The sequence below is a fragment of the Symphalangus syndactylus genome, chromosome 1, assembly GCF_028878055.3.
Source record: "Symphalangus syndactylus isolate Jambi chromosome 1, NHGRI_mSymSyn1-v2.1_pri, whole genome shotgun sequence".
NCBI lineage: Eukaryota > Metazoa > Chordata > Mammalia > Primates > Hylobatidae > Symphalangus > Symphalangus syndactylus.
Window position 1 is genome coordinate 152,707,358 of NC_072423.2, and position 12,614 is coordinate 152,719,971.

Genomic DNA, 12,614 nt, shown 5'->3' on the forward strand with positions numbered 1-12,614 from the left:
CCACCTCGGCCTCCCAAAGTGCGAAGGCTTAGTTTTAAAGTTGAAATTCATATCTGTTGTTTATCTAATAAAAGCAAGACTTTTTTCTATTTTTCAATTGCAAAAACATTTTTAAAAACACACCACCAATATACTATCACCCGGATTTTTACTTACCCACTAAGAATCACAGCATTGCATTTTAGCCAAAGCATGTTTTTGATCAAAAAAGGTTTAACTCTCAGCCTGATTTTTCACTTTGCTCAATACCCTGCCTCTGAATAAGGCTGTTTTCAAAAATTTGAATAGGGATTTGCCACCACAAAGTAAGAGATGTCACAGACTTTGAGGGGTAATTTCAGACAGATTCTTTTTTTTCTTTTTTGAGACGGAGTCTCACTCTGTTGCCCAGGCTGGAGTGCAGTGGCGTGATCTCCGCTCACTGCAAGGTCCGCCTCCAGGGTTCACGCCATTCTCCTGCCTCAGCTTCCCGAGTAGCTGGGACTACAGGTGCCCGCCACCATGCCTGGCTAATTTTTTTTTTTGTATTTTTAGTAGAGACGTGGTTTCACCGTGTTAGCCAGGATGGTCTCGTGCCCAGCCTTCAGACAGATTCCTAAGGACTTTTTATATTGATATTCTGAAATGAGCAATAGCTGTTTGTGTGCTCAAAATCCAATAGATTAATTTAAAAAAGTTAAATTTAATTTAAAAAATTAATTAAAAATTAAAAAAATTAATCTTAATACTCATATCTGTGAGTTACAGTTTTTAAACATAAAGATTGTTCAGGCCTGGCGCAGTGGCTCAAGCCTGTAATCCCAGCACTTTGGGAGGCCAAAGCGGGTGCATCACGAGGTCAGGAGAGCGACACCATCCTGGCTTACATGGTGAAACCCCGTCTCTACTAAAAATACAAAAAATTAGCCGGGCATGGTGACGGGCACCTGTAGTCCTAGCTACTCAGGAGGCTGAGGCAGGAGAATGGCATGAACCCGGGAAGCAGAGCTTGCAGTGAGCTGAGATCGCGCCACTGACCTCCAGCCTGGGCAACAGAGCAAGACTCTGTCTTGAATAAATAAATAAATAAATAAATAAATAAATAAATAAATAAATAAACAAACAAACAAATACATATTGTTCTTGTGTCATATGTCATTGTAGATTAGAATCACATATACTTAGCTGGGCATGGTGGCTTGTGTCCGTAATTGCAGCACTTTGCGAGGCTGAAATGGGCAGATCACCTGAGGTCAGGAGTTTGAGACCAACGTGGCCAACATGGTGAAACCCATTCTCTACTAAAAATACAAAAATTAGATGGGCGTGGTGGCGGGTGCCTGTAGTCCCAGCTACTCTAGGGGCTGAGGCAGGAGAATCATTTGAACCCGGGAGGTGGAGGTTGCAGTGAGCCCAGATCTTGCCGCTGCACTCCAGCCTGGGTGACAAGAGTGAGACTCTGTCTCAAAAAAATATAAAAGAATCACCTGTACTTAGAGAGCAACATCTGATCCCAAGTTTAGTAGTGACACAGTGTATAAATCTGGGGCCTTGAGAGACAGGCCATGGGAGGACATTTGTACTTACAGAACGTCAGTATATAAGCAAGTTGTTATACAAGTGTGTGTGTATGCGTGTGTGTGCGCGCACACGCGCCCGTGTGTGTGTGTGTGTGCGCGTGTGTGTTTTGGGTTGGTGGGTGAGTCAGGCAAAGCATATATTCAAACTTACTTCAAAGACACTTTTGAAGGCTGACCACTATTATATAAACAATGAAAAGAATTTGACTGATCAAAGAGAGAAGTTTGTAAATGACCTCTGCCATGCATGCAGCTTGAATACTTGTTTTCATTTACACAAAGTCTGTATCCTGTCAAAGTCATGGTTAAAATATTTGAAGTTTGAACAGGCATGGGTAATTGTGGGGGATAACTTGTGGGGGATAATTTATGATCGGAAAATCATAAATTCACATGAGGAAGAGAAAACTCCCACATCTGTCCTATCCTAGGAAAGTCTGATGATGATGATGATAATGATGACAATGACGATAACGATGATGTTGGTGATATTGATGATAGTGGTAATGGTGATGATGGCTGTGGTAGTATTGATGGTGATGGTGTTAATGGTGTTTCTGCTGGCTGTGGTTGTGGTTGTGAAATTGTTCCTTACGGGGGCTGATTCTTCAGATTTTTATAGCAATTTTGTCCCAGTTGGCTCCACTGAAGCAAACAGGACTTCCTGAAGTTTCATATTATCTCAGAAGCAAACACACAGAAAAAGAGTCATTTTTGTTTTAAAAGAGTGGAAGAAAATAAACCAAACTGAGAGACCATCTATCTTATCAGAAATAGTATTTTTATTCCATAGTGAACCTGGGATCTGAGCCTTAATTCCCAGGCAGCTCTCCAGCCATACAAATTCACTGTGACATTCAGTGGTGTTCTGAAGCTTTGTTTTATTCTGGTAAAGGTTACATAACTATCCATTTTGAAGTGCCAATGTGAGTTTCTCTAGAAATACAATTTTTAGCAGCATCAGGATTAATATGAACATTTCAGAAGTTAAACTGATTGTTAAAAAACAAAAAAAAAAGAGTAGGCCAAGGATGATGTCTCATGCCTGTAACTGTAGCACTTTGGAAGGCGCAGATGGGTGAATTGCTTGAGTCCAGGAGTTTGAGACCAGCCTGGTGAACATGGGGAAACGCCATCTCTGCAAAAAATACAAATATTAGCCAGGCATGATGGTGTGTGCCTGTAGTCCCAGCTACTCAGGATGTGAGCTGGGAGGATCTCCTGAGCCCGGGAGGTGGAGGTTGCAGTGAGCCACGATCGTGCTGCTGCATTCCAGCTTGAGTGATGGAGCGAGACCCTGTTTCAACAACAACAACCAAAAAAAAAAGAGAGAGAGAGAAAAAGAGTAAACAGCAAGATATTATATAATTAAAATCTGAGGAAGTTGGGTTCAGATCTCACCTTCCCACTCTCATGCTGTATGAAATTAAACTAGTTAACCTCTCTGAGCCTCAGTTTCTTCATCTGTGAAATGAGAATAATCTATTTGCCACATGAGTGAAAGGGATTCAATCTATCGCTTCTTGACAGCCACCTGGGTGAGAGCAGGTGCTCCCTCCGTGGCAATTACCTTATCTCTCCTCCTCCCACAAAGGCACAGTCATCATTCCTTTGTGCCCGTCTCTGAGCTGAACACTCTTAGAGATGCAGAAAAAAGTCGCAGACAGGTTATACTCTTCCAAACAGCTGCATAGATTTGTGTGGGCCCCTTAAAGAGATAATTCTTTGTAGCAATAGAATGTTAGTCAGCTGGAGGCCGGGCACGGTGGCTCATGCCTGTAATCCTAGCACTTTGGGAGGCCGAGGTGGGCGGATCACGAGGTCAGGAGATCAAAACGATCCTGGCTAACACGGTGAAACCTTGTCTCTACTGAAAATACAAAAAATTAGCCGGGCATGGAAGCAGGTGCCTGTAGTCCCAGCTACTTGGGAGGCTGAGGCAGGAGGATGGCGGGAACCCGGGAGGCGGAGCTTGCAATGCGCCTAGATGGCGCCACTGCACTCCAGCCTGGCGGACAGAGCCAGACTCCATCTCAAAAAAAAAGAATTTTAGTCAGCTGGGCATTTATTGTTTAAGTGTGTCAAGTAGCAGAGTGTTTTGAATGTCAATGATTAGATTACTTCCACCCAGAGTTTAGACACTTACTTCATGTGTTTGTTTGGAGATCAAGGCCTGCGATACCAAAAACGGAAATGGAACATAGTTCTCCCACGTGCTCAATCTAGAGAACTAGTTGGAGCTAGGGTCTGTCTAGTCTTTTTAAATGAGCTGTTGTATATACCTTTGCTTTTTAAAAAAGAGAAAGAAAAAAGAGAAAAATCTATATAGCTACAACAGCAAGTGTTATTCAAACGAAATTAAGCATTTTTAAGCCCTTTATGAATGGTATGGAACTCTACAAATGTCTGGTAAGCTTCCAGCCACACATTTGATTACCTTTGTTATTTTAGTGTGGGTTATAATCAAAGGTTTTAGGTTTATAAGAACATAAGTCCCCCACCTGCACTGAGGGTGCTTGAGAGAGAACAGGGTATGTGTGCCTGGGAGTGCACAGACTCCAGGGCCTATGGGAACAGGTCAAAAGGGAGATGTGGGCTTATGGGCTGCCATTAGCTTAAAATGTTTGAAATAGTTTTGTTTTGTTTTTGTTTTTGTTTGTTTGTTTGTCTGAGATGGACATTCATTCTGTTGCCCAGGCTGAAATGCAGTGGTGTGATTTTGGCTCACTGCAACCTCCACCTCCTGGCTTCAAGTGATTCTCATGGCTCAGCCTCCCGAGTAGCTGGGACTATAGGCGCCGACCGCCAAGCCTGGCTCATTTTTGTATTTTTAGTAGAGATGGGATTTCACCATGTTGGTGAGCCTGGACTCGAATTCCTGACCTCGAGTGATCCACCCACCTTAGCCTCTCAGAGTGCTGGGATTACAGGCGTAAGCCACCACGCTCAGCCTAGTATTCTATTTTTAAATGCTATTTTTTTCCAAGTAGGTAGTGAACTTTTTCTGATGTGCAATATCGTGCCTTTGATGGTGGAAAATTTATAAAAATGTGTTATGGAGAAGGCAAAACCTAAATGTAGCCTCTGTGTCCCTGGCATTTGCGAACTGTGGCCTACAACTGAAATCATACTGTCTTTGCACTCCAAAGACATTAATGCATGAGCCTTTCCTGGTGTAGTTACTAGAATGTGGGCCACAATGCATCCCCATCCATTGCCTTCCAGCTATTCTGAGGTTTCTCAAGGTGCTACAATATATGTTATCAGGGACAAGTTTGGGGGTTTGCTTATTTTTTACTTCTTGGACTGCAGCCTTTGCTGCCCCTTATAACAGTGCTGCTCTTTGAGGCCATGCGTCTCTGTCATCACAAGCATCCCTTCCCAGCCTCCAGGAGGGATACAGTCTCCTCAGCTTCCCTTAGTACATCAGTGTGTAATCTATAGTACATCTTTGCTCAGATTCGTAGTAGGATTTTACAGAAGACTTATGACTTAGTCATAAACTAACGTAATTCCCAACTGCTTTTAGAATTGGATGCTCTTAGAGTTTCAGGCTCAGACCCAACCTCTGCACCCTGGCCTAGTTTCCATAGATGTCCCCTAACGCAAGGGCCCCCAGTGATCCCCAACACTTCAGAGCCCAAGCCCTGTTCAGTCTCCAAAAAAGGAAAAAGAGCCTGCTCTTCCTGCTCCAAAACCCCTGGACCAACTCCTCTCTTCTCCTGGATTAACTGATCATTGTTCCTTCTCTTTTGATGTCCTTCTCCCAACCAGGTACAATCTGACCCTCAGAGCTCAAGCATGACAATCACAGCAGTCATGAGAATGTCCCAATGCCTGGTATATTTCACCTTTCATAACCACTCACATGGGCAATGGCAGCAGTGCAAGCTGCGTGAGCTTGGTCCATCCATTTGCTCTCACTTCCTTCCTCCAGCCTGGAGGGAACAGATGTTCAGGGAAGCTTGTCCTTCCTGACTAAGCTGCTGATTGCTCCCAATTTTTCCAAAACAACTGTTTGGACAACAAAGTACACATACCTCTCACGAACAAAAATAATAATCTGCAAAGATTTGGGGAAAACCTTTTTCTATCTCTGCAGATTCAGAGTGAAGCATCTTCCCTTGGTTTCCTTTCCTGTGTTCCAAGTTTCCCTAGAACAAGGGGCAGTTGTTTGCCTTATGATTTGTCTTCCAAAAGGTCCTGCCAAACAGTCCCTGCTACCACAGAGGGAGGCTCAACCACCAAAATACTGTTTACATCCCCTAATGTGGCAGTGTTTTACACATCAAAAGATACAGTCCAGTGTCAGTTGAGCACCCTATTATATCACATAAATGTTAAGATTTTAAGTAAATCTTTGTTCAACTTCTCAACTCAAACATACGATTCCAGAGTACAGCTCCTACCTTGTCTCGATCATATACACCTGCTGTGGCAGCTGTAGTAATGGATATTCCCCCATTTAAGACTACATTACAGCCAGGCGCAGTGGCTTACGCCTGTAATCCCAGCTCTTTGGGAGGCTGAGGCAGGTGGATCACCTGAGGTCAGGAGTTCAAGACCAGCCTGGACAACATGATGAAACCCCATCTCTACTAAAAATACAAAATTAGCTGGGCGTGGTGGTGCAGGTCTGTAATCCCAGCTACTCGGAAGGCTGAGGCAGGAAAATCGCTTGAACCCAGGAGTCGGAGGTTGCAGTGAGCTGAGACTGCACCATTGCACTCCAGCTTGGGCAGCAAGAGTGAAACTCTGTCTTAAGAAAAAAAAAAAAAGATTTACAGCACTATATGGTGCGTGGCCATCCTGGGAGTTAGGCAAAGGGAACGTGGAAAGATTTACAAAGCATTAATATTCTTAAGGAAGATAATCTATTGGTTGATTTGCTAATGCCAGCAAGCCCATTCCTGCTCCCTCACCTCCCCGTGATTAACAGCAACAAACAGCAACTATCTTTCCTTCCTTTATTGGCATAATTCTACATGAGCAATTGTATTAGCTGTTTAGATAATGTGGTTGGCATAACAAATAAAGCCCATTAAAAAAAAGACAATATCGTAGATCACTTGCAAGTGTAGATTGGCTTAATTGTTGTTTTCAGCAATCCCAGATTGACAAAGGGGGTTATAATTTAAGTTGTGCTGATGGCTTTTGTATTAGACAAAAGCTAGTGTTGACTGTAGTAGTTATTATTCTCCCCTGCAGTTTAAATTGCTTTTTTTACTAGGAGCAAAAGAGCAGTAGGAGAAAAACAATTCTAACCTTACGTAAATGCAATTCTACAAATGGATTATTTTCACAGATTCTGGAGCCACTGAGGGAGGCATAGTCACTGATCTAAGGAATTCTAGAATTCCGGAGATGTGGCCATAAATATAACAATCTAGTTTCCTTATTTGATGATTTTTAAACTGTCATGTCCTGCCCTGATTAAGCAAAGATGTACCGGGGACAAGAAACTATAACATAAGGTCCCCCAGAGTGACACTGGTACAGAACCTAACACAAGGTAAGGCCCTTGGGAAATATTTGTTGAATTAATGAATTCCCCTAGCTAATCAGTTTTACTGGATGTTAAGTAATTTAAAATATTTTTTTCTATTAAAACAAATCTGCACAAAGAGTGAGCCTTAGTGTATCCAGATTTTTAAAAATCAGGAGGTTGAGGAACTTCAAGATGGAATGCAGAAAGTAACAAAACAAATCTCACTGTATTGCAATCTCACTGTGTTGCGATTTAACCATATTATGATCTAACTGTACTGTAGGAAACAACCTCAGTGAAGGAGGCTGGGGGGAAAGGTGCCAACCTTAGTAACTGTGGAAATGAGTGGAGTCTGTGAGACTAAAGGCAACAGAAGCTGCACCTAAGCATTGCACTCTGGTTGATAAAGTAGTTTCCTGTGGGGTATGAGTTAATAATTCAAATACTGCTGTATATGTATTCTGGAAATGAACAATTTAAGTAAATGGATGACAGATGGTGGGAGTTAGACTTATCATTCCTGAATGAGAGTTTAGCAAAGAGAGAAGGCTAGAAGAATCCATGTGTTAATGCAGGGGTTCCCAACTGCTGGGTCACAAAGTCCCTTGACCTGTTAGGAACCAGGCCGTACATCAGGAGGCCAGCAGCAGGTGAGCAGGGGAAGCTTGATCTGTACAGCCACACCCCATCTTTTGCATTACTGCCTGAGCTCCACCTCCTGTCAGATCAGCGGTGGCATTAGATTCTCATAGGAGCATGAAGCCTCTTGTGAACTGCACATGCAAGGGGTCTAGGTTGCACACTCCTTATGAGACTCTAATGCCTGGGCCAGGTGCAGCGGCTCACACCTGTAATCCCAGGACTGTGGGAGGCCAGGGCGGGGGGATCACCTGAGGTTAGGAGTTTGAGACCAGCCTGGCTAGCATGGTGAAAACCTGTCTTTAATAAAAATACAAAAATGAACCAGGCATGGTGGCGGGTGCCTGAAATCCCAGCTACTCAGGAGGCTGAGGCAGAAGAATCACTTGAACCTGGAAGGCGGAGGTTGCAGTGAGCCAAGGATGCACCACTGCACTCCAGCCTGGACAACAGAGTGAGACTCTGTCCCAAAAAAAAAAAAAAAAAAAAAAAGCCTGATGATGTGTCACTGTTTCCCGTCACCCCTAGATGGGACCATCTAATTGTAAGAAAACAAGCTCAGGGCTCCCACGGATTCTACATTACAGTGAGTTGTATGATTACTTCATTATATATTATAATGTAATAATAATAGAAATAAAGTGCTCAATAGATGTCATGAATCATCCTGAAAGCATCCCCGAATCCCCCCACCCCATTCGTGGAAAAATTGTCTTCCATGAAATGGATCCCTGGTGCCAAAATTTGGGGACAGCTGTTTTAATGGATTTCAGTTGGAAACATTGTATGAAGATTTATTTAATATAGATACAAATGTATATGTATGTATGGAAATATTTTTAGATATGTTTCCTTGCTCCATCAGCTAAGAAGGACTAGAAGAAACAATTATCACACATATCTAGCAAGTGGATATTGGTTTCTAATACCATTCCCCAATAAAAAAAAAACACAGGACTACTTGGAGAAATTGACTGATTCTAGGACTGCGGCTAGAAATACTCAAGATCAGCCTGGAGTTTCTTATAGTGCCAGAAAGTAAGAAAGTGCTTTAAAAAAAGAACCACAGAATCCCACAATAATAGAAGTATGTCAAAGACACGAAGGAGCCAACTGAAGGAGCTCCTAATGGCCAAAACTCGAAAAATTGGAGCAATGAAATAAAGTAAAGCAGAACTGGATTATAACCTAAAGTATAAAATAAGTATTCATAAGTCTATGCCAATAGAAATGATTGAATAGGCCAGGCGCGGTGGCTCAACGCTTGTAATCCCAGCACTTTGGGAGGCCGAGGCGGGCGGATCACGAGGTCAGGAGATCGAGACCACGGTGAAACCCCGTCTCTACTAAAAATACAGAAAATTAGCCGGGCGTGGTGACAGGCGCCTGTAGTCTCAGCTACTCGGAGAGGTTGAGGCAGGAGAATGGCGTGAACCCGGGAGGCGGAGCTTGCAGTGAGCCGAGATCGCGCCACTGCACTCCAGCCTGGGCGACAGAGCGAGACTCCGTCTCAAAAAAAAAAAAAAAAAAAAAAGAAATGATTGAATAAATAAATAAATGAGGAAAAGGGACAAATTTCCTGTGCAGAAAAATTCCATCTAATTTATGTACTGTTCTCTCAAGGTGGAGTATAACGCCTCACTTCTTAGGTGTTGCTTGTACTTAATGATTTCCTTCAAAACTATACAGTATGGAAAGGGAAGGAAAAAGTAACCTTACCTGGAAAAAGCTGACAAATGCTACCTCAGCCAGGAGATCAAGTTTAACATCAACAGTGGTAACTCATATTGATGGTATGTACATTTATTTATTTATTTGTTTGTTTTTGGTAAGAGACAGGGTCTCACTCTATTGCCCAGGCTGGAGTGCAGTGGCATAATCATAGCTCACTGTAGTCTCAACCTCCTGGGCTCAAGCGATCCTCCCACCCCAGCCTCGCCAGTAGCTGGGACTACAGGTGTGCCACCCCTCCCAGCTAATTTATTTAAAAATTGTTTGTAGAGACAAGGTCTCGCTCTATTTCTCAGGCTGGCATACTCTTGATATGATGTGCTGAGAGATGTACTTTGTCTGACGTCTTCCTCCTAAAAACCCACAACCCCAGTCTAACCATGAGAAAAACATCAGTCAAATCCCAGCTGAGAGACATCATACAAAATACCTGACCATTCTTCAAAGTTATCCAAAATAAGGAAAGTCTGAGTAAGTGTTACAGCCACAAGGAGGAGCCTAAGAAAACTTGACCGTTAAATATAATGTGATATCCTGGCCAGGTGTGGTGGCTCATGCCTGTAATCCCAGTACTTTGGGAGGCTGAGGCAAGAGGGTCGCTTGAGCCCAGGAGTTCAAGACCAGCCTGGGCAACATAGTGAGACTCCCGTCTCTCTCTCTCTCTCTCACTCTCTCTCCCTCTCTACATATATATATATACACACACATATGTATTATAAAATATAACAATATACTATATGTAGATAATATTCATATATGTATATATGATATAAAAATTATATATGTATGTGGTATATTTATATATGTTATATTTAGTATTACTATACATATATATGTACACTATATATATGTATAATGTGGTATCCCGAACCAGAAGAAGAATATTAGGTAAAAAATAAAGGAAATCTGAATAAACTATAAACTTTAGTTGATAATATTATATCAATATTGATACATTAATTATAACAAACATATTATATTAATGTAAGATGCTAGTAATAGGGGGACCTGAGTACAGGGTATATGGCACCTTTCTACACTATCCTTGTGATTTTTCTATAAATCTAAAACTATTCTAAAATAAAAAGTGTTTAAAGCTGGGCACAGTGTCTCACACCTGTAATCCCAACAGTATGGGAGGCCGAGGCAGGAGGATCACTTGAGCCCAGGAATTTGAGAGCAGCCTGGAATGTGGCAAAACTCCACGTCTATTCTTTAAAAAAAAAAAAAAAGAAAAAGAAAAGTCGTTTAAATCTCTAGATAGGGCATGTGTAAATGCTAAATATATATGAATCTTTAAAGATAATAGGATGAAGGCAAGCTGGGAGAGAACTGCCCCAGAATGTTAGGATATGCTTTGACTCTTCAATGGTGGCAACGTTTATGGTTCATGGAACAGCTTCTTAAACTTTGGACTTTGCCTAAGCTAACTCCAAGGAAACTTCAAGGATTTACGATCCTTTTGTTGTTTAAGGCGTGGAACAAAGAGAAAGACTTGGAGTTCTATAATGATTAACCAACATATTTACATTATCCAGGTTTAGAAAGAACTTCATGTATAAAGAATTAAATCAATCACTTAACAGTAAGACTTACTAAAATATTTTGTTTTTATAATTCATGAAAGTGATAAGTAAAGCTACTTTATTCTAGCAGTATTTCCTTGCTCACTTTTAAAGTCCTTTGGAAGTTTATAACGACTGCATATATTTATTCAAATAATTCACTCAACCTCATTTCCCTCTTTTTACTTTTCTTTGCAAATCGAATATCCCAGGTAATTCTTGGGGATGAAAAATCTTATCCATTTAGTTTATATTTAATACAGATACTTAAAAGCCTTTAAAATGTATTATACTTACATTTCATTATATAAGGCCCATCGTAGCTATTATATTATAACTTGTGTTTTAATCCTAAGTAAATCATACTTAGTTTTAGAAAAAAAAGTCTCATCAAACTAAATACATGTTCTATTTTGTTTAATACCGTTATAGACATTATAAGTGAACTTTTTTCTCTCCTTCCTTCCTCCCTCCCTCCCTTCTCCCATTCTGCCTCTCTTCCTTCCTATTAAAATGCTTATTGAGCATCTGCGTTGGTTAGGATTTAGGAAAATCAATATAAATAACGTGTGGTTGGTATCAAGGAGCTCACAGTCTAGCACAAGAAGCAGATGAATGGGCAGATAATTACACCTCATATTATGATGAGGTTTAGGCTAGAGAAGTGCCAAGATAGGCATGATGAAGCACAGGACAGAAAGCTGTTACTCAGACAAGGAGTCCTTTCTACCCAGTCCCCTCCCCTCACACAGAATGTGGCTGTCACTTTCAAGAGGCTGCCTCTTCTGCCCTGAGGTGCATCCGAAATGTGATCCCTTCAATCAGTTTCCAAATGCATCACATGTAATGGGGTCAACCTTCTTTCTTACTATGTTCCAGCTTCTCTTTGCAACATCTTCTACGAGTAAAAACTAAGATGTTTTGACAAATCCTTGTGAGAGCAATGAAATTCTTTCTGTTCTCCAGGTCCCTTCCACATTAAATACATAAAGCAAAGTGGTTTAGAAAACTGATCAGGTGTGACCGCATCATGTACTATTTAGCTAAATATTTGAATAGAAAGCCAGATTTTTTTAAAGGTTTAGAAAGCTAATGAAATAATTTTGAATATTTCTATGAAACTGTCTTCTCTGATAATATTTTGGCTTTTTAAAGTTGTTGGTGATTAGGGATGCCTGGTTTTCACAACAATCCAAAGTGATAAATAGCTATCAAGCCATAATCTGTTAGTGCTGGTCTCAATGACTGTCTCAGAAAAAGAATGTCCCCATTGTAATATTGCAAGGGGCAAAGTGGACGCATTTCAGAGGGTCTTAGTGTCACACTTACTTCAAAATGTGCTGAATATCATGGTCTCGTGTTATATTACTGTGAAAGGCAGTGCTGCATCAATACACAAAACCTTATTATGTAGAATAGATAAGCACTACCAACAAATACTAACGCTGACATATGAGCTGTTAAACTGTCTCTCAGCTCAGTCTTCCAGCCATCAAACTCTGCCATAGACTTTTCTAAGGATTTCATGTAGAAAATGTTGTATTAAAATTCTTATTTATTACTTAATTCAGGAAAGAGATAGTTTTAATTTGTGAACATTGGAAGAAAAAAATATATTATTTATGTGTAAAT